Genomic DNA, 26,260 nt, shown 5'->3' on the forward strand with positions numbered 1-26,260 from the left:
TGCAGACTCTGGTTGGAGAGGTGTAAATAAGACACCTATCCATTACTAATCCTATAGTAAATAATTGGTTAAATAAACACGCACACAATAAGAATAAAGTATTTTAATGAAAGAATACAACACACATTTTTTACATCTTTATTACACTGCTACTTCCTTTGCGACGCCCTCGTTCTCCTGGAAAAAAGTATAAAATAATAAACCAAATATATACTGTACATTACCTGTCCGGCACTCAGTCACGTCCCACAGCATAAATCCATCTCGAGGGTTAATACGTTTACAGCCGGAGCGCTGCTAACACAGCCGTTCGCAACGGTAAACGTCTGGGGAATGAATGGAAGCTGCTGGCGCATGCTCTGTAACTAGCGGTGACGTCACCGCTCATCACTGAGTCTGGCTCTGCTTCCATTCATTAACCCCTTATTACCCCACTTGCCACCGCTACAGGGCAAGTGGGAAGAACTGGCTCCAGAATAGGCTCATCTAATAGATGCACCTTTTCTGGGCAGCTGGGGGCTGCTGTTTTTAGGCTGTGGGGGGCCAAGATCAATGGCCCCTTACCAGCCTGAGAATATCAGTCTTCAGCTGTCAGCTTTAGTCAGGTTGGTTATGAAAAATAGGGGGGACCCCACGCCGTTTTTTTAAATTATTTATTTAAATAATTTAAAAAACAGCATGGGGAACCGTCTAATCTTGAGAACCAACCTTGATGAAGCTGACAGCTGAGGGTTGCAGCCCCCAGCTGTAAGTTTCGTCTGGTTGGTTCATAAAATGAGGTGGACCCCATGTCGGGTTTTCAGTCATTCTTCTCTCCTGCCGACAGAGCAGGAGAGCAGAATGACAGACGCCGTCAGCACCAGCTGATGGGGAACAGTGACTTACAGTAGTGCTTCTTCCCGGCGATGTCTGTGTGGTCCTGATGCGGCTCACGTGTGGCACACGGTTGCCACACGTGTGCCACACTAAGGTACCACGTGTCCACACGGAAACAAAGACACGGATAGCTCCAGCTTCAGTTTTTCCGGTACCGGAATTATCTGGACGTGTGAAACTGGCCTCAAGAATGAGTCTCTATAGTCAAGATGAGCTTTTATATAGTTTCCAATCCAAGCTATATATACAGAATGAGAGAGTAACATTGCAGAAAATATAGAAGTCTACTTTTCAGGAAAACATGTAAAAATATCACCACCGGGTGTTTTGCAGTCCTAAAACTGCAGTTGAATGAACGTCTGTGGGATGAGAAAGAAATAAGATAAACTAACAGCTGCGCCAGGGTCCTTACAAGTGAGATATAAAGTGGGGTGATGAAAAGCTTTAATCCCACACATGGAGCCCCATCCTCGCCCTCTGTCCCAGGCCACAGACTTCCCTTGGCACCTGATTTAAGGCTTGAGATCCGTGCCCAGACTGCATCTTATCACAGAAGAATAGGGGTGGGATTGACAGAAACCATTTGATCGTCTAACTCTCCTCCGCAGGCAAGTAATCTGAATGTCTTTCTTTTGCCAAATAAAAAAAAGTTGAATTTAATGCATATTAACTGTAATCCTATTTTCCTTGGGGCGTATTTTTAGTTTTTTACACAGGGAAACAAAAAAGATTAGAAATAGATGTTATTAATGTTTATTGAGGTGAATTATTGTGGTGAGCATTTCCTTCAGTTTTAGCTTTGTGACCAATCAATTTCCATCAGATTATAAATTAGAATTAAGGCTGAGTTCACACGTTGCATTTTTTTCGCGTTTCCGCGGCGGTTTTAACCGCGCGATTTTGCCGCAAAAACGCGAAAAATAAGCATCCCATGCATTCCTATGGGATTCCGCAATGCTGTGCTAATGCTGCGGTTTTTACCGCGGCGGAATCGCTTTGCGGTAAAAAACGCAGCATGCTCATTAATTTGCGGAATCGCGGCGATCCCGCACCCATAGGAATGCATTGTTCCGCTTACTTCCCACATGTGGCTGCGCACACCATGCGGAAAGTAAGCAGAACATTTGCGGATGGTACCCACGGTCCGGAGGAGAGGAGACTGTCCTCCGGGCTTTGGGTACCATATCCCTGTAAAAAATAGAATTTAAAATAAAAAATATTGTTATTCTCACCCTCCGGCGTCCCGCGCAGCCTTCCCGCTCCGGTCCCAGTAGTCCTTTGCGAAAATGCTCGCGATGACGTCTGTTCTCGCCGGATCGCGAAGTCTCGCGGTCATTCGCGCAACGTCATCGCGAATTACCGCGAGACGTCGCGATCCCGCGAGAACTGACGTCATCGCTGGCATTTTCGCAAAGGATTACTGGGAACGGCTGCGCGGGACGTCGGAGGGTGAGAATAACACCATTTTTTATTTTTTTTTACATTCTATCTTTTACTACTGATGCTGCATAGGCGGCCTCAGTAGTAAAAAGTTGGTCACACTCGTCAAACACTATGTTTGACGAGTGTGACCAACCTGTCAATCAGTTCTCCAAGCGATGCTACAGATCGCTTGGAAAACGCTAGCATTCTGCAAGCTAATTACGCTTGCAAAATGCTAGTTTTTCCGCGGGAAAATCGCGGGAATTTAAAATGCGATTTTCCCGCGGACTGGAATTCCGGAATTCTCACGGTAATTTCCGCGAGAGTTCCGATACGTGTGCACTTAGCCTAATGGTTTTCATGGAAAAGTGCAAAATGTGTCCTTATATATGTAGGATGTAGGCTGCAGTAGATAGTTCTGATTCTACAGGAAAACTTTCTTGGCATGCTCCCATCTGGGCAAAGGTCATTGTTAAGGATAGGGGAGGAGGTGAGATGTGATATCACCTATTGTGAATGGTGGATACTGTGCTATCTACTGTATATAGAGGTGTTATCAGTCATTGCACAGGAGGAGGTGAGCTTTGATATCACCTATTGTGAATGGTGGATCCTCTATTATCTACTGTATATAGAGGTGTTATCAGTCATTGTACAGGAGGAGGAGGTGAGCTGTGACATCATCTATTGTGAATGGTGGATCATGTGGTATCTACTCTATATGGAGATGTTATCAATCATTGTACAGGAGGAGAAGGTGTAATCCTGTGCTATCTACTGTATATAGAGGTATCAGTAATTGTACAGGAGGAGGAGGTGAGCTGTGATATTGACTGTTATGAATGTTGTAACTATTCAGTGTGTCTGGGATGCAGAGACTGACAGCTCAGCTGTCCAATCTGGTACAGGGGTGTGATGAAGCTGTCAGTACTTTGATTGACAGCTTACTGTCCAGTCTGGTGCAGGAGCGTGCTAAGCTGTCGATGTTTTGATTGACAGCTCTGCCATCCAATCTGAGACAGAGAATAGCTGTCTGTCTCCAGGTGTTCATTTCCCTAGGTGATTGCCTGGTTACTTAGCTGGGCTGTAAGTTTCAGACCTCTGCCAGACGTAGCTTTAGCTAAGTGCGGTTGGTTATCTGTGTGCCTAGTTTTTGCTTGATGATCTTTCATTGCCTGACCTTGGACCTCATGCTGATGCTCTTTCTGTTTAACCCCTTTGTTTTGATCCGCTATCCTCCTGGTATTGAACTCAGACTATTACCTGACTACGACTTTGTCCCTTCCCTTTGTTTATGATGTACCCTGCTGGCTTTTGACCTCAGATTTCTTGACTATCCCGACTCAGCGTCAGATTACGTCAGGCCTATACATTTTTCTTTTTCGTTATTATGGATGCTGTTCGCATGCATAGCGACCAGGTGGCAAATTTGATGCAGATGACTCAGGAGCTGGCTAAGGAATGCCAGTCTATAGTCATTACAATATCAGTTGCAGTGTCAGATAATTAGTTTTATGAATAAGGTGCAGTTTTATCATAGGTGCTCAAAACTCTGACTACCCTGCGTCCATGTGCTTTTCTTTCTAAAAAATTCTCGTCTGCGGAAAGAGATTATGATGATAGGAATGATTCCATCTTGAATGGTCATTCTGGGGTTACTGACAAAAGAAAAGCGCCATTGCAAGACTTTTTTGGTGGCCATCCTTGCATACTGATATTAAAGATTTTTTTCTACGGGATAGGAGCAGGGGCTGGCTGGCAAATTTTAGCCTGTGGGGTAAGCACACAGCAGTGGCCCATGAGTAGCGGCCCATCCTTAAAGGGATTGTCGGATTTTAAAGGGAACCTTTCAGCAGTTTTGGTCGCTATAAGATGCGGCCACCGCCTTTCAGGGCTTATATACAGCATTCTATAATGCTATACATAAGCCCCCGATCCGACCTGCAAGATAAGAAAAATAAGTTTTATTATACTCACCCGGGGGGGGGCGGTCCAGTCCGATGGGTGTCGCAGGTCCAGGTCCAGCGCCTCCCATCTTCTTGTGATGCCGTCCTCCTGCTTGTTTCCTCATCTCTTTCTGGTGCAGGCGTACTTTTCTGCCCTGTTGAGAGTAGAGCAAAGTACTGCAGTGCACAGGCACCGGGAAAGGTCAGAGAGGCCCAGCGCCTGTGCACTGCAAGAATCTGCTCTGCCCTCAACAGGGCAAATCAGGAAACCTGTGCAGGAGCGCGACACAAAGCAAACAGGAGGACGACATCGCATGAAGATGGGTGGAGTCGGACCCGGACCTGCGACACCCATCAGATCGAACCGCATATGACCGCCCCTGGGTGAGTATAATAAAACATATTTTCTTTATCTTTCAGGTCGTATCAAGGGCTTATCTACAGCATTATATAATGCTGTAGATAAGCCCTGAAAGGCGGTGGCCGCATGTTATACCGGCCAAAACAGGTGACAGGTTCCCTTTAAGCTACATGTCTACAGTCATTATGTGTGAATCCTCACATCATGCACACTGCTCTGTGAGGATTCTCTGGTGCCAGCACTGGGAACAGGTGGTCTTGTGGCTGCAAGCATGCAGCATATTATATATATATATATATATATATATATATATATATATATATATACAGTACAGACCAAAAGTTTGGACACACCTTCTCATTCACAGAGTTTTCTTTATTTTCATGACTATGAAAATTGTAGACTCACTCTGAAGGCATCAAAACTATGAATTAACACATGTGGAATTATTTAATTAACAAAAAAGTGTGAAACAACTGAGAATATGTCTTATATTCTAGATTCTTCAAAGTAGCCACCTTTTGCTTTGATTACTACTTTGCACACTCTTGGCATTCTCTAGATGAGCTTCAATAGTAAAATTTGGTCAACCTTGTCAAGCACTATGCTTGTGTGTGTGGGGAGGAGTTGCAGAATGCTGCGGACAAATCCGCAGCATTTTTGCAATGTGGGCACATAGCCAAAAATACAGAAAAAAAAAGACAAGGAAAAAAAAAACGGGAATATGTCCTGGAGGTGGGAACAAATAAGATATTGACTACAATGAACATGGAATGTCAGTAAGGCTATGTGCACACGCTGTGGATTCACCCACGGTTTTGTATCTGCAGATCCGCAGGTAAAACCGCAGCTAAAATGACCTGTGGTTTACCTGCGGATTGGCCAGCGGATTTCCCCTGCGGTTTGACACCTGGACAATGTAATAGGTGGCAAACCGCAGCAGAATCCACAGAAAGAATTGACATGTCAATCACATAGACTTACATTGTACTGTACACTGTATGTAGAACTGCTGCGGATCTGCAGCGGCCAAATCCGCAGCAGAATCCGCAGCGTGTGCACATAGCCTAAAGGTGAGGAGAAGAGTAATTGATAAGGCATATAAGGATTAAAGTAGGTGAGAAAGTCAAGGAAGGGGACTAAGGGCCCCGTCACACATAGCGATCTCGTTTTGTGACACAACAGCGATCTCACCAGCGAGATCGCTGTGTGTGACAGCGATCAGCGACCGGCCCCCCTGCCGGTATCGCTGATCGCTGTAGGAAAGCCCTGGACATTTCTTTGATCGCTGATCTCCCGCCTGTCACATGCAGCGATGCTTAGATACCTTAGATACCCGATGTGTACCTTAGTTACCAGCTCCCTGCATCAGCGCGCTGGTAACTAATGTACACAGCGACGCCGCACGCTTGGCGTCGCTGGTGCTGATCACTGGTGAAGCTGTCTGTTTGACAGCTCACCAGCGATCATGTAGCGACTCACCAGTGATCCTGACACGTTGATATCGTTGTCGGGATCGCTGGTGAATTGCTATGTTCGACGGGGCCCTTAGTATAGAAAGTGAGGGGAAAAAAAGAAAACGGGGGGTGATAAAATAATAATTATATAACAGAAGAGGTAAATAAAGGTAAGGATAATAATAATAATAATAAATTTTATTTCTATAGCGCCGACATTTTCCGCAGCACTTTACATTTCAGAGGGGATTTGTACAGACAATAGACATTACAGCATAACAGTAATCACATAGATTATAACAAATACCAAGAGGAATGAGGGCCCTGCTCGCAAGCTTACAATCTATGAGGAAAAAGGGGAGACACGAAAGGTGGGTGGTAACAATTGCCCTGATTGTTTGGAAGTGACAAGTGACACCATTTTGGAAACTAAACCACTTTGGGAACTTTTCTAGATCTGTATTGAGCACCTTGAACCGCCAGATGCTTCACAGAAATTTATAACATTAAGCCGTGAAAATAAAAAAAAATCAAATTTTTCCCCGCAAATTTTTTTTTTAGCTACTAATTTTGGATTTTCACAAGGGTAACAGGAGAAAATGGACCCCAAAATTTGTTGTGCAACTTCTCCTGAGTTACCCCATATGTTGTCGAAAACTGCTTTTGAGGCACAGTGCAATGCTCAGAAGGGAAGAAATGCCATATTATAGTGCAGATTTCGCTGGATGAAAAAAAAGGATGAAAAAAAAAGAACAAAAAAGCCAGTAATAAAAAGGAGAGCACAGACTAAAATATGTAATGCAGCAAACAACAATAAATAATAATAATAATAATAATATAATATTAATAATAATAATAAAGCAATAAATAATAATAATAATAACAACAATTATGATGGAAGATGAAGGCAAACAGGAGGGAACTAGGAGCGAGGAGAGATGAGTACTGCAATGCAATGAATAGAAATACTCTGAAAAAAAGTGTCTACATGACAGATAACTGGTAAACGAGCAGGGGGAGGAGGCTTCACAAGCACTCACCAGGCAGGGGAGACAGACGGCCATCTGCTGCTGAAGAACCAGGAGGTGTCAGCAAGACTGGTTTGAATAAGCCGCTCCTGCAGGAGATGACGTCATGCTGTGATTCATTAGATGTGTGGCAGAGAGCGTTCATAGTGCAGGACGGAAGTGGGGCGGGGGAGAGGGTGGAAGTGAGGCACTTAACACACACTGAGAAAAATGCCCAATGCTCAGTCCTGACCTGTTGGTCCTCCAGTGGCCCTGTGCAGCTGCTTAGGCACCGGCCCGGGGGGCATATGCCATCCTGCCACCCGGCCCAGCCCGCCCCTGGATAGGAGAATGCAATTTGTTTCTAAATTCTGGAGAACTTTTTAGTAAACTTGGGATTGACTTGTCATTTCCATGTGCTTACCACCCTGAAACCAACGATCAGACTGAGAGGAGATATCAATCTTTGAACAAATTTTAACATACTATGTGGTAGTTCAGCAGGAGGACTGGACTTTATTTTTATCTCTTGCTAAGTTTTCCTTTAACAGTCAAGTAAATTAGTCTACTGGAACCTCACCGTTTTTCTGTAATTATGGTTTTCATCTCCATTATGGTGAATCTTCTGTCACGATACCACCTCTCAATGTTTCTGAGATGTAGTTACTGGCAGCTCAGCCGTCCAATCTGGTACAGGTGTGTGCTGAAGCTCCAGTACTTTGACAGCTCAGCCATCCAGTCCGGTGCAGGGGAGTGCTCAGTAGAGATGGGTGGACCCCTGGATGTTCGGCCAAACAGTTACAAAAAGTTTGGGTTTGGGTACCAGAACAGTACCCAGACCCAAACCCAGACCCCATTCACTTGAATGGGGAGCCCAAATATCCAGTGCTTGCCATGCTGTCTTGTGCATGAAAAAGCAGCAAACGCAGCTTCTGGTTGGTGGAAAAACCATCTCTGCCAGTCTGAGAGTCGCGGTTCCCACGCTGTCAAAAGACAGCGTGAGTGCTCAGCTGTGATCAGAAGTATAAAATTTACCTCTACTCACTAGTGTCAACTGATGGAACTACTGATCCCATCATCTGACACCTGCTGCCGCTAATAACAGTAAGAGCAGGAGCGGCGGATGGGAGTAGTCATCAGCCACTCCTGCGCTGTAAATAAATAGAACCTTCAGCTGTCAGCTTCAACAAGTTTAGTTATCAAGAATAAAAGGGTCCCCATGCTGCTGCTTTTAATTACTTAAATAAATAATTTAAAAAAACAGTGTGGGGTCCTGCCCATTTTTGACAACCAGCCTGGCTAAAGTAGATAGCCATGGACTTCATGTCACCTGACAATTCAAAGGTGACATCAACCCCACAAATATGAACCCCACTTGTCACCGCTACAGGGCAAGTGGGAAGAGCCGGGCAAAGCATCAGAATTGCCCTTATCTGGGCAGCTGCGGGCTGCTATTTTTAGGCTGAGGTGCCAATATCCATGTCCTCTTACCAGCCTGAGAAAACCAGGCTCCAGCTGTCTGCTTTAGCAAGGCTGGTTGTCAAAAATGGGGGGACCCCACGCCATTTTTTAAGTATTTAAATAATTTAAAAAAACAGTGTGGGGACTCCTCTATTCTAGATAACCAGCCTTGTTGAAGCTGATAGCTGAGGGTTGCAGCCCCCAGCTGTGAGTTTTGCATGGCTGGTTATCAAAAATACAGGGAAACCCACGCCGTTTATATTAATTATTTATTTACAGCGCAAGAGCAGCTAATGACTACTCCCTTCCGCCGCTCCTGCTCTCACTGTTATTAGCAGCAGCAGGTGTTGGATTATGGGATCAGTCAGCTCATCAGCTGACACTAGGAGGTAAACTTTATACCTCCGATCACAGCTGAGTGCTCACGCTGTCTTTTGACAGCGTGGGAACTATGGATCTCTGACCAGCGGGGATGATTTCACCGCCGATCAGAAGTGGTGTTTGCCGCGTTGTCATGCACATGACAGCGTGGCAAACACTGGATGTTCAGGCCCCCCATTCAAGTGAAAATACAAACACCTGGTGTTTGGGCAGCCGAACTCGAACAGAAACACGGACATCCTGGAGAAGTCCGTGTTCGGTGTCCGTGCCCAAACAGTAGGTGTTTGTACCTAACTTTACTGTTCGGGTTTGCCCATGTCTAGTGCTGAGCTGTCAGTGTGTTGATTGAAAGCTCAGCCATCCTATCTGAGACTGGAAGGCGTTGGCTGTCTCCAGGTGTTCATTGTCCCAGGTGACTGCCAGGCCACTTAACTGAGCTGTTTCTCCAAACCTCTGCCAGCCATACATTCAGCTACTGTTAGGTTTGTTCTTCTGTGACTTGTGTCCTGTATGTGCCTGACCTTGGACTTTGATCTGACCATCCATCTGTTTAATCCCTCCTGTTCTGATCCACTAGCATCCTGGTATTCTGACCTTGAAACGTTACCTGACTACGCTTTTGTTTCTTCCTTCTGCTTATCACGTACCCTCCTGGCTTCTGACCTTGGGCTTCATAACTATCTTGACTCATGGCGTCATATTTTCTAGGATTAACTTTGAATGTCCTGGGGTGGAATACTCCATGTAGAGGCATAGAGACTTTGGGATGTCTGGAGGGAGATTCAAAGGAATATTGGGATCGCTCAGATTCGCCAACAACGGAAGGCAGATAGAAGACATTCGGTGGGTCCAGTTTTACAGATTGATAGTAAGGGGCAACAAAAACCCCTGAAACATGATAAGGCGTAATGGAGATGGGGAAGAGCAACCCAAACACCAGCGCCAGTATGCACAAGCTCAAAATTCAATGAGGAAGAGGAGAAAAATACGAGCATGCGATGAATAAAATGATCAATTTTATTAGAGTAAAGTACTACAGGTAGAGCTGAGCGACTTTGCCTTTTTTCTGGTCGAGTCAGGTTTCATGAAACCCGACTTTCGCAAAAGTCGGGTCGAACGAAATCGGCTGATTATCGTGAAAAGTCGAAGGCCGACTGAAACACGAAACCCAATGCAAGTCAGTGGGGAAGCGAAGTCGGCAGGGAGTGGAGGACAGGAAACACACCTACAGTGCCCTTTTGAATGCCAAAAACATCAATTCTGATTACTGAAGCTTTTCAATCTTAATTTACTTCATAATACTAGTTACGCACTGAAAAATGGGGGTTATTTGGCTAAATTTGTGGGGGGGGTAGGGCTGGCTCCAGGTTTTCATGTGCCCTGGGCCAAAGAGCGCCCCTTTAACACATACCACAACTCATGATGCTCCGATGCCGCAGAGAAATAGCGGCATAGTACAATGAAAAATACTTCACTTTTTACATCTCATGACTGATATCCATTTTTAATAGCTCCAAAAACGGACAGTATATTACTCCATACAGTATTATGGCCACCGCATAGTGCGCTATACAGAGTAATGAGGCCCATATATTTCTCCATACAGAATCATTGGTCCCATATAATGTTTGAAACAGTATATGATGAGCTCCACATAATGCTACAGTATATGTTGGTCCCCATGGATGAAGCTCCACTGTTTTATGGGCCCAAATAATGCTCCATACATAATGGGCCCCATTTCTAATGCACAGATCTACCTCTCTGGCCCAGACGTCACCTCTCTGCTGTCCAGAATCCCAGAGTGTCTATCAGCCATATCCTCCTTCTCCTCTCGCTTCCTCAAGCTCAATGTGGACAAATCTGAACTCATCATCTTTCCTCCATCTCGCAGATCTTCCTTACCCGACCTAGCTATAAAAATTAATGACATCACACTTTCCCTAGTACCGGAAGTCCGCTGCCTCGGAGTAGCCTTTGACTCTGCCCTTTCCTTCAAACCGCACATCCAAGCTCTTTCTACCTCCTGTCGCCTCCAGCTCAAAAATATTTCCAGAATCCGTCCTTTCCTCAACCCTCAGTCTACTAAAATGCTTGTGCATGCCCTCATCATCTCCCGCCTCGACTACTGCAACATCCTTTTCTGTGGACTCCCTGCTAACACCCTCGCACCTCTCCAGTCCATCCTTAACTCTGCCGCCCGACTAATTCATTTCTCTCCTCGCTACTCCTCCGCTTCTCCCCTCTGCAAATCCCTTCACTGGCTCCCATTCCCTCAGCGTATCTAGTTCAAATTACTAATACTGACCTACAAGGCCATCTATCTACCTGTCTCCCCCATATGTCTCTGAACTAATCTCCCGATACCTTCCCTCACGTAATCTCCGGTCCTCCCAAGACCTCCTTCTCTCCTCCACACTTATTCGCTCCTCACCCAACCGCCTCCAAGACTTCTCCCGAATAGCCCCTATTCTCTGGAATTCTTTGCCCCAACAAGTCTGACTATCAACCACATTTGGATCCTTCAGACGGAACCTGAAAACCCACCTCTTCAATAAAGCCTACAGCCTGCAATGACCCCGCTACCACCTTCTCTCTCACCACTACCGGTGATCTCACCTCAACCAACACCGAAACTGCTGCAACCCACCAACCTACTGTCTCCTTCCCCACCATCCTGTAGCATGTAAGCCCGAAAGGGCAGGATCCTCTCTCCCCTCTGTATCAGTCTGTCATTGTTAGTTTGTTTACTGTAAGTGATATCTGTAATTTGTAATTTTGCGTACTATGAGGGGCCCTGTGCCAGAGCCATCGCCCATGAGTATGCCCCCCCACCAGCTCCAGGAACCTGCACTTTCATCTGCACCTTCCTCTTTGTCACCGTGTAAGGTGGTATAGTATGCGGGAAGGGGAACCTGAGTTTCCTCTGGGTCAGATTCTGGCTGTGTAGAATGTGAGGGGAATGTAGTGGTCTGGGTCAATGTACCAGCAGAATCATCTAGCAGTGGCTGGGCATCAGTGCACTTGTGGCGTCCCCAGGAGTACGGTCGCCACAGTGGCATTACCTTTCTCCTAGGGAGTGTGATGTCATGCTTGGGAGCAATGAAGGATCTCTCTAGCAGTTAAACCAACACACAACACATTTCCCACTCCACGCAAGCAGGGAGACCTCTGAACATGACTGCTGAGGAGCTGCTCTCTGTGGTCGGGAGGAGGTAAGTTAGGCCATTCTGTGCAGGGAAGGGGAAGTGTGTGGATGTGAGAAGGGGAGCTGGAGGATGAGCAGAGTTAAGGCTCACTCCTAGCTGGAGCGCATGGTCCGGATTCCTGTCTCCGAGTTTGTAGGGACACTGACGTTCCTGCAGCAGAATCCGGAGGAAGTAGCAGCTGTAAATGCTCTGTACCCAACTGAGGCTCGGAGGCCCCAGCATCGACGTGTGAGCCAGAAGGAAAAGGCTACGGCTGCCAGCCATACGAGAAAGTTCCAAAAGAGAGTCAACATGGGGAACTTCATTGAACTCAGCACTGCGAGTACCTCAGATAAGCGCTAGAATGGAGGCCACACTACCTATCTGCAGAGAGAGAAATCCAAATTGGCTTCCAGGCCAACTCCTTCTCCATCCGTACTCTGGGTCCTTGACAACACCTACCAAGTACAGGTAAAGGAACTGCATGACTGTGTCTGTCATCTTTCTCCTGCGCCTGGCGCACGGCTCAGCTCCATCCTGCACTGCACACCATCTCCCAACTCTTTCATCTGCCCTGCGACTATGGCCCTACCTGTGCAGGTCTTCTACATCTTAGCTGCACCACAACATCTGTCCCACAGAAGCGACACTGCAGCGCTGGTCAATCTAATCAGAAACCAGAGGTGGTGTCACGTATCATTCACTTATAAACATAATTCACCCCTTTGCATGGACGCCCAGGGCAACGGAACGGGTCACCACCACCGTGACACATCCCTGTGAGACACCGGCCCGGTACCGATTAACCCCACTGCCCTGGCTGGCCACCCACACTCCATGTCAGATTCATCTTGGACTGGGGAATTCACGATTTTACTTGATAACCCAGGCATGGTATGATAGAAAGAGCTACATGGACTAATGTGAAGTGTGGCCTGCTGCCTCATTCAGTTTGGGTGGGGGTGCAGGACACAAGGAAAGGGGTTCTTCCTGACCAGGAGCCAGCACTTAACCACTCAGTGCTTGCATTTTTTGAAACTTCAGAAGAGGCGGGCATATTTGATGGAGTCTATTTCGGCAATGTAAGCCAAAACCAGTTCCTCATGCTCTGCCTTTAAACGCGGTTAACCTACTCCCAGAAAAGGTATCATTCCAGGCGTTCCGGAGCCAGTTGATGACGCAGGCTCAACACCTCCTGCCTTAGCTGCTATTGTGCTTTTGCCACTACCAGCAGATGCACCACCACCATCATCACCAGTTGGTCCCACCACGCCAACGTCCGCGGCCTCTTCCACCAAACTTCAAAATTTTGCACAAAATAGACACAAAATAACATCAGATATATGGCACTGTATCAGAAATGTACAGCTCTATTCAGTCAAAGGATAATTGTCAATCTCCATATATATTCCATCAGTCATACAGAGACGCTCACAGGCTCAGTATGGATTATACAAGAATATAAAAAGTAGACAAAATGTACAGTATCATCAGATAGCAGGTATATATAGCATAGTTTAAACATTAACAATGTACGTCTATATATCAGGAGTAGTGCTGAGCCACCCCGCTAGTGTTTTGGTTCGTCACACAGGAGGCAAGTTCGTCGAATGTTCGTCAAACCCCATTGAATACAATGGCAGGCAAACACAAACACATACAAACACATAGAAAATAATTACAAAACACCTTAAAAGGTGTCCCAAAGCAGAGAAAATGCTCAGAAGACAAAAATTACATATGGAAAAGGGCAACTACATTTACAAAAGAGGTGGAGGAGTAAAAGAAGGAGGTGGATGAGACACAGATCAAGGCTTGTCATGCCCTTATGAAGTCAAGAAAGGCTGGAATAAAAATGTAAAATACCAACCAAAAAAAAAAATTCTGAAATCGAACATGATCATATACCGTCAGACTTCCCACCAATAAATTATGCCAACTGGCGATCGGGCGGCGTTATTCCCACGAACCTCCAAACAGCGTCCATGAAGGCAGTGTTTGCTTTCTGGGAGCAGTATGATTGCAAAGCTGAACCTTAAAGGAATGTCCAAAAGGGCAACACCAGGAGTGGAGCCTGTGGCTTAATTGTACTCCACCCGGGAAACCACAACCATGCCACCTCAAGAAAAGATGCACATATTGAAAGCTTTGTCGATTGTGTGTGTGGTGTGGTATGTCTGTTTGTAGTTGTGCTAGCAATTTGTCAGCTTTATTCTGTTAACGAACGAGACTCCGGCATGCCCCCGCGGTACGCGTCAAGCTTACTAAAGGGATACGGGAGCCTCTGGCACTATCATGGTCTATCATGGCGTTACATGTCCGGGGCTTCATGCACGCTACACTGAAAGGACCAGCTTTTGCCGCTTACAGGTGCAAATAACCAGCAGAACACCGTTAGTGATGGGGATCTGTGATTCCAATTATTCCCCGCGAACGATGATTTCCCAGTAAGTGCAGGTCAACCGCAATTCCTGAATTAGGCCTAACCGGCATTCCTGAAAAAATGCAAAAAATTACGTGTCCAAACCACAGTTGCTGTAGCTTGCTTAACAGCTCAGCAGCCGTTCTCAGGCCCAGTATGGATTCGACAAGATTCTAGAAAGTTGATAAAGGGTACAGTTTCACCGGGTAACACGTATATGTAGCATAGTTTACACATTAAAAACCCATGTCTATATATCAGGAGGCAGGCTCAGACGGTCTCAGGCCCAGTATGGATTAGACGTGATTGGACAAAGGTGAGAAAGGGTACCGTATCACTGGATAACAGGTATGTATAGCATAGTTTACACATTAAAAACTTAGGTCTATATAACAGGAGGCAGGCTCAGACCGTCTCAGGCCCAGTATGGATTAGACGTGATTGGACAAAGGTGAGAAAGGGTACCGTATCACTGGATAACAGGTATGTATAGCATAGTTTACACATTAAAAACGTAGGTCTATATAACAGGAGACAGGCTCAGATGGTCTCAGGCCCAGTATGGATTAGACGTGATTGGACAAAGGTGAGAAAGGGTAACATATCACCAGATTACAGGTATGTATAGCATAGTTTACACATTACAAACCTATGTCTATAGATCAGGAGGCAGGCTCAGACGGTCTCAGGCCCAGTATGGATTTGACCAGCTTGTACAAAGTTGAGAAAGGGTACATTATCACTGGATAGCAGGTATACACTCACTGGCCACTTTATTAGGTACACCATGCTAGTAAGGGGTTGGACCCCCTTTTGCCTTCAGAACTGCCTCAATTCTTCGTGGCAGAGATTCAACAAGGTGCTGGAAGCATTCCTCAGAGATTTTGGACCATATTGACATGATGGCATCACACAGTTGGCGCAGATTTGTCGGCTGCACATCCCTGATGCGAATCTCCCGTTCCACCACATCCCAAAGATGCTCTATTGGATTGAGATCTGGTGACTGAGGAGGCCATTTGAGTACAGTAAACTCATTGTCATGTTCAAGAAACCAATCTGAGATGATTCGAGCTTTATGACATGGCGCATTATCCTGCTGAAAGTAGCCATCAGATGTTGGGTACATTGTGGTCATAAAGGGATGGACATGGTCAGCAACAATACTCAGGTAGGCTGTGGCGTTGCAACGATGCTCAATTGGTACCAAGGGGCCCAAAGAGTGCCCAGAAAAAATTCCCCACACCATGACACCACCACCACCAGCCTGAACCGTTGATACAAGGCAGGATGGATCCATGCTTTCATGTTGTTTACGCCAAATTCTGACCCTACCATCCGAATGTCGCAGCAGAAATCGAGACTCATCAGACCAGGCAACATTTTTCCAATCTTCTACTGTCCAATTTCGATGAGCTTGTGCAAATTGTAGCCTCAGTTTCCTGTTCTTAGCTGAGAGGAGTGGTACCCAGTGTGGTCTTCTGCTGCTGTAGCCCATCTGCCTCAAAGTTCGACGCACTGTGTGTTCAGAGATGCTCTTCTGCCTACCTTGGTTGTAACGGGTGGCAATTTGAGTCACTGTTGCCTTTCTATCAGCTCGAACCAGTCTGCCCATTCTCCTCTGACCTCTGGCATCAACATGGCATTTCCGGCCACAGAACTGCCGCTCACTGGATTTTTTTTCTTTTTCGGACCATTCTCTGTAAACCCTAGAGATGGTTGTGTGTGAAAATCCCAGTAGATCAGCAGTTTCTGAAATTCTCAGACCAGCCCTTCTGGCACCAACAATCATGCCACGTTCAAAGGCACTCAAATCACCTTTCTTCCCCATACTGATGCTCGGTTTGAACTGCAGGAGATTGTCTTGACCATGTCTACATGCCCAAATGCACTGAGTTGCCGCCATGTGATTGGCTAATTAGAAATTAAGTCTTAACACACAGTTGGACAGGTGTACCTAATAAAGTGGCCAGTGAGTGTATATAGCATAGTTTAAATATTTAAAATCTCCATGTTCTCAGTATGGATTAGACAACAATCTAAAAAGTAGAAAAAAGGAAATGTATTTGAACTGTACACCAGTATACACTTTTGGTGGTATTTTTAAATCTTCATATATATTTCTGTCTCAGTAAGATAGTCCAGACTCTCCGCAATAGGAAATGAGATGCATACAATTACTGACATAAATTCTAGTGATTGCAGAAATCTAGGAATTCCTATTCACGGGATAAACTTCCGTCACAATTCTCAGAGGCGATGCAGACCCTCAATTAGTGTGTGGAGACAGCGAAAACCTTTCTTTGTGAAGAAAGTGTTGCTGTATCGCAGTACCGTTGATCCCATCACCATTACTCATATCCATATAATTTTGATCACAGGGAGAGATGTAAACATGGTGCTCACTGCCTATCATGCCCTGTCACGTAACTTTGGAGTGAAAAAGACAGAAGCCACAGGCCGTAGGCGATTAATTTGGATTGGCATGAGAGGGCACATTTAAAAATGTGGCATGGAATGTCACTCGTCTGTGGGTAGTTAAACTGTGAAAGCTGATGAGAAACCACCACTGCATCTCATTGTGAGTCGACGTCCATAAGAAATGGAAGCCATTGATCATCTGAAGCTAGATCCTGGCCAGTGAGACAGGGCATAGCTATGTCTTAAGCATCATCTTCTATCAGTTCACCAAATTTGTAGTGGCAGTCCCAGTGAAGGATTTGACAGCCCAGACTACACAGCGGAGGAGCAGGGAGAAGTAAACATTGCAAATGCTGGGGCCCTGCCTAAGCAAGGGGGGCCCACTCGTGGGCGTCTGTACTGGCACTGGGCCCCTCATAGTACGGCGGTGTGTCTGACGGCGGGTGTGCACCCCCACTGTCAGAGACACTTGATTGCACTATGAAGGACCCTATGCCAGTGCCCGCGCCCAAGAGTCGGCCCACCCACCTGTCCAGGGCAACGGCACTCGCACGGTCACTTTCAATTGATGCAGTATTACCAGTCGTGTGAGCAGGACTTGAGAAATCAGTCCACGACATGGTCATGAAACCCCTGTCTCCAACGCCACTTCTGATGTATGCACCACCAACACCTCTTCCAAGTTGCCCCCGGCCCCTAGGGCTCGTGTGAGAACCATCACCGCTGCTGTGTGCTGGGAATGCCTCAACCAACCTGTTTACCAGAGTTGCTTGTTTGTTAGCCAATATTAGGTCAAGGTTCTCCTGTGGCATGATGTTTTGGAATTTGCCTTTATAGCATGGATCCAGGATGCTGGCCAACCAGTAGTCATCATCGTTCATCATTTTGGCAAAGCGGGGGTCCCTTTTTAGGATCTGCAAGGCATAATCTGACATGTGGGCCAATGTTCCCGGTGTCAATGATGCACTGCGAGTGCTAGGTGGAGGAGCACTTTCAGGCAAATCCACATCCCTCCAGTCACGCACAAACCCAGTACCAGACCTTGCCACGCCAACATTTTCTCTTGCCCCACGAGAAGCATCCTCCTCCCCTAAATAATCATCCCCATCATCATCCTCCTCCTCCTCTTCTTCCTCCACCTCGTCCACGAGAGTTCCCTGAACAGACAATGGCTGACTGTCATCAAGGCTTCCCTCCTCCTCTTCCTTATCATCCTCGGCTGCAGACGCCTGCTCCTTGATGAGCGTCAAAGTTTGCATGAGCAGACGCATAAGTGGGATGCTCATGCTTATGATGGCGTCATCTGCGCTTACCAGCCGTGTGCATTCCTCAAAACATTGAAGGACTTTACAGAGGTCTTTCAGCTTCGACCACTGCACACTTGTCAACTCCATGTCTGCCCTCAAAGTGCCTGCCCGTGTATCCTCCCACAAATGCATTACGGCCTTCCTCTGTTCGCACAGCCGCTCAACCAGGGTGGAGTTCCACCTTGTTGCAATGTCGATAATTAGGCGGTGCTTGGGAAGGTGGAGCAATCGCTGCAGCTTCTGCATACGACTGGAGTGTACCGGCGACCAGCGGATGTGCGAGCACAGTCTTCAAACCTTATGGAGCAGGCCTGTTAACTCCGGATAATTAGTGAGGAAGCACTGCACCACCAGGTTCAAGGTGTGAGCCAAGCAAGGTATGTGTCTGAGTTTTGAAACGGCTATGGCTGCCACAAAATTCCGGCCGTTATCACTAACTACCTTTCCTGCCTCAAGATGTAGACTGCCTAGCCTTGACTCAGTTTGTCGCTGAAAGTAGTCAGCCAGTACCTCCGCGGTGTGTCTGTCGCCCAAACACATCATCTGCAACACAGCCTGCTGACGCTTTCCACTAGCTGATCGATAGTGGGACACATCGTGTGCACCACTGTCAGCTGCGGATTCAGTGCTCGTGCGACTGCGCTCTGTGGACAAGCTTTCGCTTCTGGAGGAGGCGGAGGGTCGAACGCCTACAGCCAACTGTTTCCTATACCGTGGGCTAGGCAGCACTGTGCCATCACAGCTGTCCCCTGTGGACCCTGCATCCACCACATTAACCCAGTGCGCAGTGATGGACACGTAATGGCCCTGGCCATGCCTACTGGACCATGCATCAGTTGTGAGGTGCACCTTTCCACTCACTGATTGCTTGAGGGCATGGATAATGCGGTCTTTCACATGAAGGTGGAGGGCTGGGATGGCTTTGCGAGAAAAGAAATGGCGACTGGGTAGGTCATAGCATGGTACTGCGTAGGCCATGAGTTCACAGAAAGCTGTGCTTTCAACCAACCGATAGGGCATCATCTCTAACGAGATTAGTTTGGCAATGTGGGCGTTCAAACCCAGTGTACACGGATGAGAGGATGAGTACTTTCTTGTCCTACTCATAGTCTCTGGTAGGGTGAGCTTGACTTGAGAGCTGCATATGGTGGAACTAGCGGTGGACATGGCGGACTGAGAGAGGGTTGATGATGGTGATGGAGTTGGTGTTCTTTCTGATGGCCTAGATTCAGTCTTTCGTTGCAATAACAGTGTGATTCCCTGACTGATTTGCCCTTGCGACGACAACTCAACATTTGCTGCTGGTGGTGTGCTAACTGGTGGACTTACAGTGGGGGAAACAATGTAGCGTTGCTGACTACCTTCTTTGGGAGCAGTAGCACATGTGGTACATGAGTTTTGGTAGTCCGTCCATGCTTGCAAGTGCATGGTGGTTAAATGTCTTAGTATGCAACTGGTATTCAAATTTCTCAGATTTTTCCCTCGGCTAAAGGTCTTTGCACACTTCTTACAGATAACCTTTGCCTGATCATTAGGATTTTGTTCAAAAAAAGTGCCACACTGCACTCTTCCTACTATGGAAGACATTTTGAGGCCTTGCACGCTGTGCTATTTTGACCGTCTGGCCAAGCTGTCCTGCAACTCTTTTGGTTTTTGTAACCCGTTTTTGGACTGCTCCGGGTCTGCCAGATAACAGCTGTTGCGATGTCGATGCCCGCTGCGGATGCGCCTCCTCCTCTTCTGAGCTATTGGCAGCGGCACCCTCTACCCCAATGGATGCCAATCTGGGTCAACAACTGGGTCATTCATCACCTCCTCTTCAATGTCATGTGCACCTTCCTCTGTGTCACCGTGTATGGTGATATAGTATGCGGGAAGGGGCACCTGAGTTTCATCTGGGTCAGATTCTGGCTCAGTACACTGTGAGGACAATGTAGTGCTCTGAGTGAATGTACCAGCAGAATCATCTATCAGTGGCTGTGCATCAGTACACTCCATGTCAGATACATCTTTGCCTGGGTAATTCACAATTTGACTTGATAACCCAGGCATGGTATGTGAAAACAGCTCTAGGAGTAATCTGTAGTGTGGCCTGCCGCATCCTTCAATTTTGGTTGGGGTGAAGGACACAAGGAAAGGTGTGGTTCATGAACATGAGCCTCCAATGATGACTCAGTGCTTTTATTTTTTAAAACTTCAGAAGAGGAGGCGATAGAGCTGTAGGCTGAGTCAGCAATGTAAGCCAAAACTTGTTCTTGAAGCTCCGGCTTTAAAAGCGGTTTACCTACTCCCAGAAAAGGGAGCCTTCGAGGCCTTGTGGAGCCAGATGATGACGCAGGCTCAACACCTCCTGCATTAGGTGCTATTTTGCTTTTGCCACTACTAGCAGATCCACCACCAACACCTACACCATCATTACAAGCTGCCAACTCCTGCCCACTTCCACGGACTCTTCCACCACACTTCCTCATTTTTGGGGAAAATGTACCCAAAAAACCACCAACTATATGGTACTGTAAAACAAGGTACAAGGTATAGTAGTGGGGAGAATTGCAGCAGCTCTCCCTATTCTGAGATCAGCATGAGTAACATGGCGGTCGGCATCCCCGCCCTTTTATACCCCCTGTGACGCCACACAAAACAAGCCAATCACTTGCATGCCCTTCTCCAAGATGATGGTGACCGCTGCCTATGTCATCACGTTGCCCACAGTGTCCGTTCTTCCTGATTGGCTGAAAAAGGGCGCTAAAGCATCTTTTGAAACGCAACTTTGGCGCTAAAGTCGCCGACCTCGTGGCTGACCTCACGCTGAGGTCGGGTTTCGTTTCATGAAACCCGACTTTGGCGAAAGTCGGCGACTTTTGAATTTTTTTGACCCGTTTCGCTCAACTCTAACTACAGGTACTGAGACGCCGCAAAACGCGCATCGGGGGTGGCGTAGCCTGGCTCTCCCTCTCCTCCTTGTCCCGGTAAGCTCCCCTGTGGTTTCTCATCTTCCCATGCTATCTTGCTGCTACCGGCGGCAGATTATTGCACAATACTGACGCCCTCTTTCACTGCAAACTCATGATGTTCATATCTGGGATTTCCTGTTTGGGCGTTCTTTTTACTTTGCTACTGTGGTCCATGGACCCTCATGGGGATGCGATCTGGGGCTAATTTTTCCATCTTTATGGAGGTACAGGGTCATCTGGGTGGATACTGTCTGATTTTTATCCGAATAAGCACATTGTTATATATATGTTACCTGTAGTACTTTACTCTAATAAAATTGATCATTTTATTCAACGCATGCTCGTATTTTTCTCCTCTTCCAGATTGATAGTAAGGTTGGGTTGTCATCTAGGAATATTAAACTTAAAGTTGCATTGGCAAAGTTGGGTCAAAGTTTATTGGTCCATATAAGATTCTGGAGGTGGTCAATCCAGTGGCAATCAAAATAAAGCCTCTTCTATTCCTTCCTTCACATCCTTAATATTTTCCATAATCCCGATTTAAAAAGTTTGTCCCTTTGGCAATGTCTCCCTCATGCCCCACCCTCTGGTTTCTGTCGATGGTGGCTTGGAGTATGAGGTTCAGAGAATTGTAGATTAAAAATCACCCTATTTCACAAAAATACACCATCCAGCTCAGATCCAATGTCTGTGCATAAAGTAAAAAGCACCATACATGTGCTATCTCACAAGAATCATAGATGAAAAAAATAGATGAGGCTAAAAAATGAGGCTACCAAATTCACCTCAAATTGTAAGATGTCGTACACCAATATTCCAGTAGCAATGCATACAGAGAGTAAACCAACAGAGCATAATTGCTCAATAAGTTCAATCTAATACATAGTACCACAGAAGGGTCTGCCAAAAATAATGTGCAACGTTATACTGATCAGCCACTTGATGCATATGGAAACCCGATGCGTTTCCCCCTCTTAATCCGCTGAGGGTTCATGAGGGGTCAGGAAGTGGGGTCTCATTACCCCTGGCCGAGAGAGCAATACAGTGTGCGGCTTACTCCAGGCGCGTTCACCGCCATTGTTTAAAGATTCTGCGCTGGTATAGAATGCCCACTTCCGGTCAAAATAATCCAAGATGGTGGTCTAAACCGGAAGGGATTCATATTGAGGACGAACAGTGCTCAGACATGCTGTCTAGTGCAGCAGCCACCTGAATGACGTAGGCAGCGCGCACCATACAAAAAGGCACTGACAGAAACAAGGATTAGCACATTAGTGCCTAAAAGCAAATAATTCGCTAGAGTAATACATCCTTATCGCTGGCAAAAACTCTCAAATATAGATTACCTTCCGCAAACAATGTGCAGAAAATCTTATAATCTTAGAAGAGTATAATTAATTATAAGATGAAATGCTAATTAGGTGCACGTAACCTTCCATATGAATTAAAAATAGCCTCATTGTTCAGAGCACCTAGCTCATTGACAAAATAGATAGAAAAAATCCTCAATGGCGTGGAGTAAAATAGATGTATCCCTAAGTAAGATAAATGAAAAAATAAATGAAAAATAATCACCAATAGTAATAATATACCGACCCAATCATCAAAAAAACGCTATAGAAAGTAGGCTGGGAAAATGAGGAAACTCACTGATTATAGATAACTACTAAAATTTAGCTGTTCGTTGAGGCCTTTTGGGCTCTGTGATTCAAGCCAAAAGATCCAGCGTGTCTCACGCTGTAGGATTCTGTTATCCCAATCTCCCTGTCTGACTGCAGGCTGCACTCTCTCTATAACACGAAAATTAATATGTTTATCATCACCTCCATGTACCATATTGACATGGCGGGCTAAAGGGGTATCTCTTTTATGTCTTATATGCCCCAAATGTTCACCTATGCAGACACATAATTCACGCTTTGTTTTGCCAAAATAGTCAAGGGGGCAGGTACAAGTACACAGATATACAACTCCAGTGGTTTTGCAATTTGCAAAGCTTTTCATTTCATAAACCCTCTTTGTATAGGCACTGCAAAAGGTGTGAGATACACAAATATATTTACAAAAACTGCAGTGTCCACACTTAAAAGTGCCTATTGCTCTATTCCGCAGCCACGTTTCCTCTCTTTTCTGAGGCTCCAGATGGCTGCCTACCACCTGATCCTTTATTGACCTACCCTTCCTAAAAGTAACTGACGGACCCGGAGTAATACAATCACATATGTCATTATCCATTTTCAGGATAGACCAATACTTCTCAAGAATGTCCATGACTTTACCAGATTGATCATCAAAGGTCCCTATCAGTCTAGTGATTGTATTAGAATCCTCCCTCACCCTCAGGACCAACAAGGACATCCTGCTTACTTGTTTAGCATGTTTATAAGCAGGTTCAATCACCCTTGTTGGGTATCCCCTGCTTCTAAACCTCCCCCATAAGTCCCTTTACTGTAATTCAAAATCATTCCAATCAGAGCAGTTCCTCCGAACTCTGAGGAACCGACCCCTCGGTATACCTTGTTTAAGAGGGGGGGATGATAACTTTCCCACCTCAAGAGACTATTGGTCAAGGTTGGTTTTCGGTGCAGGTTGGTTTTAAGCAAGCCATCTGAAGAAATGGAAATATTTACATCTAAGAATGTGATCTGATCACCACCTACCTCATGGGTGAAGAAAAGACCCAACTCATTCTTAGTAAGGGTATCCACAAAGGACCTGAATGATTCTCCACAACCCGCCCAGAGGACGAGGATGTCGTCAATGTACCGACCCCCAGAATAATATCCTAGGGGACCAGACGACATCCTCGTCCCCAAAAACCTTAGTGTCCTCCCACCAGCCCAGGAGCAAATTAGCATAAGTAGGGGCACAAGGGCTCCCCATCGCTGTGCCCCTGAGCTGGTGGTAGTACCTCCCATTAAAGAGGAAGAAATTATGACACAATACAAATTCAAGAAGTTACAGCAGTTAATTGTTGTGTGCTCCAAAGTGAGTACCTCTCCCCTTGAGAAAATGCTCAACAGCTCTTAGACCTCCTGTGTGGCCAATACTGCTATACAGAGCCTCGACATCAATGGAGGCCAGTATTGTACCTGGGTCCACTGTGATTCCTTCAAGTTTATTAAGAAGGTCCATTGTATCTCTCAAATATGAGGGGAGGGATAGCACAAATGGTCTCAACAATTGATCCAAATACATAATGGAATTCTGACAAAGGGCATCGATCCCCGAAACAATCGGTCTACCTTTAAGGGGATCAAACCCCTTATGGATCTTGGGCAGGGAGTAAAACGTAGCTGTAACTGGCCACTTGGGTAATAAGAAGTTGAACTCATTCTTTGAGATCAACTTCAAATCTAAAGCCCTTCTTAGCAGTGCTGACATTCTCAGACTATATTCCTTGGTCGGATCACCCCTGAGTAACTCATACGTTGATCTATCAGATAGAATCCTCATACACATTTGGATATATTCATCTCTATTGAGGATAACTGTTACCCCCTTTATCCGAAGGCAATCCGGTCATTATCACCAAGTTCCTCCAAATCCTTTCTCTCACGGAAGGAGAGATTAGGTGGGATCAATCTTACAGATCTCTGCCGAGTCAAGCTGTTGAAAAATATCAATACTACCAGTGTCACCCATTGGTGGCATCTTTTTACTTTTTAATTTCAAATCAGAAAAAGGGCCCACCCCAATATCTCTCTGTCCTTTCTCCGCCAGATCAGCTAAAAGCATTACATCAGGGAGTTCATCCTCCGTTATTCCAAGTTGTTGGCATTTATTTTTATCATTAAGGGCAAAGAATTTTTTCCACTTAAGTTTTCGTATAAATAGACTGATATCCTTAACCCATACAAATGGGTCAAACCTAGTCGTAGGAACAAAAGATAGCCCCCGCTCAAGAACCCTCTTTTCTATATCTGACAAATTATGAGGACAAATTAATTATCTGATTCTCATTGTCCCCTTCAGCCAGAACACTCATCTTTGGTTGTTTGTCCGCTCCCGTAGTTTGTATGATGCTAGGCCCCTGGTTTCTAAAAAAGATGCCGAAGAGCAGGCTAAGGAGGAGGAAGTATTTATACTCGCTGCAGAATTTGTTTCTTGCTTTTTGGAGGAAGTCCTCACAGAGTAGCGATCGGTGTCCTGCCATCTTTTAAAACTACCCCTACGTCCTCGTCCCTTACTTCTAAAGTATGGCCTAGAGGTATAAAATTTAGGACCTCCTTCAGCGTCTGAGGATTCAATATCTGAAGATGAGATATCACCAGGAATACCCCTAGAAGGAAGGGCAGGGTAAGCTCGTTTTTCCCTGAACTCTGTTGAATCCCTAACAAATCGTTTATGTTTCCTTTCTTTAATAAAAAGTTGGTATTTCTCAACAGTATTCTTAAGATTTTCTTCCCTTGTTACGAAATCAGCAGCTGTCTTCAATTTAAGGGTCGCCTCAGTGAGTTCCTTCACCCTCAATGAAGTCCTCTCCAATGTTATTTTCTCTTCATCCAATAATATCTGCATCAGCCATACAGATGAAGCAGTTACTTCGTCCTCCCACCTTGCAAGTAAAGATGGAGTCCTACACCTTGGAGCTGGTATTAAAGGTATCCTCAAACCCCGTGGGACAATCTTTTGTTTAATATAATTTTCCAGTGATTGTACCTCCCACCAAGACTTAATATTCACTTTAAATGCCTCCAATAATTCAGAGAAGAGTGTTTTAAGAGAAGAGCCCGTAGCAGAAAGAGAGTCTGATTCTACTTCAGAAAAGACCTCCCTTGCATCCAGCCATTTATTTGTGTCAATGGGTCCCGACAGAAACCCAGCCATACTAATCAAAAACAGACCTGGCTACTTAGCTGGACTGTTAGGCTGTGTGCCCATGTTGCGCTTTTTAAGCGTTTCCGCAGCGCTTTTAGACAAGCGTTTCTGCTGCAGAAACGCTTAAGAAAAGCATCCAATGTAATATAATGGAAAACGCAGCATGTCCATTAATTTTGTGGAAACGCTCGCGTTTCCGCACACATTCAATTTTATTGTAAAAACGCATAGGAAAA

At 45.8% G+C, this 26,260-nt stretch overlaps 1 protein-coding gene across 3 annotated transcripts in view; it reads left to right on the top strand.

Moving 5' to 3' along the window:
• Positions 1-26,260, top strand: part of LOC141059517 (LIM homeobox transcription factor 1-alpha-like) — a 134,636-nt gene that overhangs the window by 37,049 nt on the left and 71,327 nt on the right. The window lies entirely within an intron of this gene.

The sequence above is a fragment of the Dendrobates tinctorius genome, unplaced genomic scaffold, assembly GCF_039654945.1.
Source record: "Dendrobates tinctorius isolate UK_male_01 unplaced genomic scaffold, ASM3965494v1 ptg000228l, whole genome shotgun sequence".
Classification (NCBI taxonomy): Eukaryota; Metazoa; Chordata; class Amphibia; order Anura; family Dendrobatidae; genus Dendrobates; species Dendrobates tinctorius.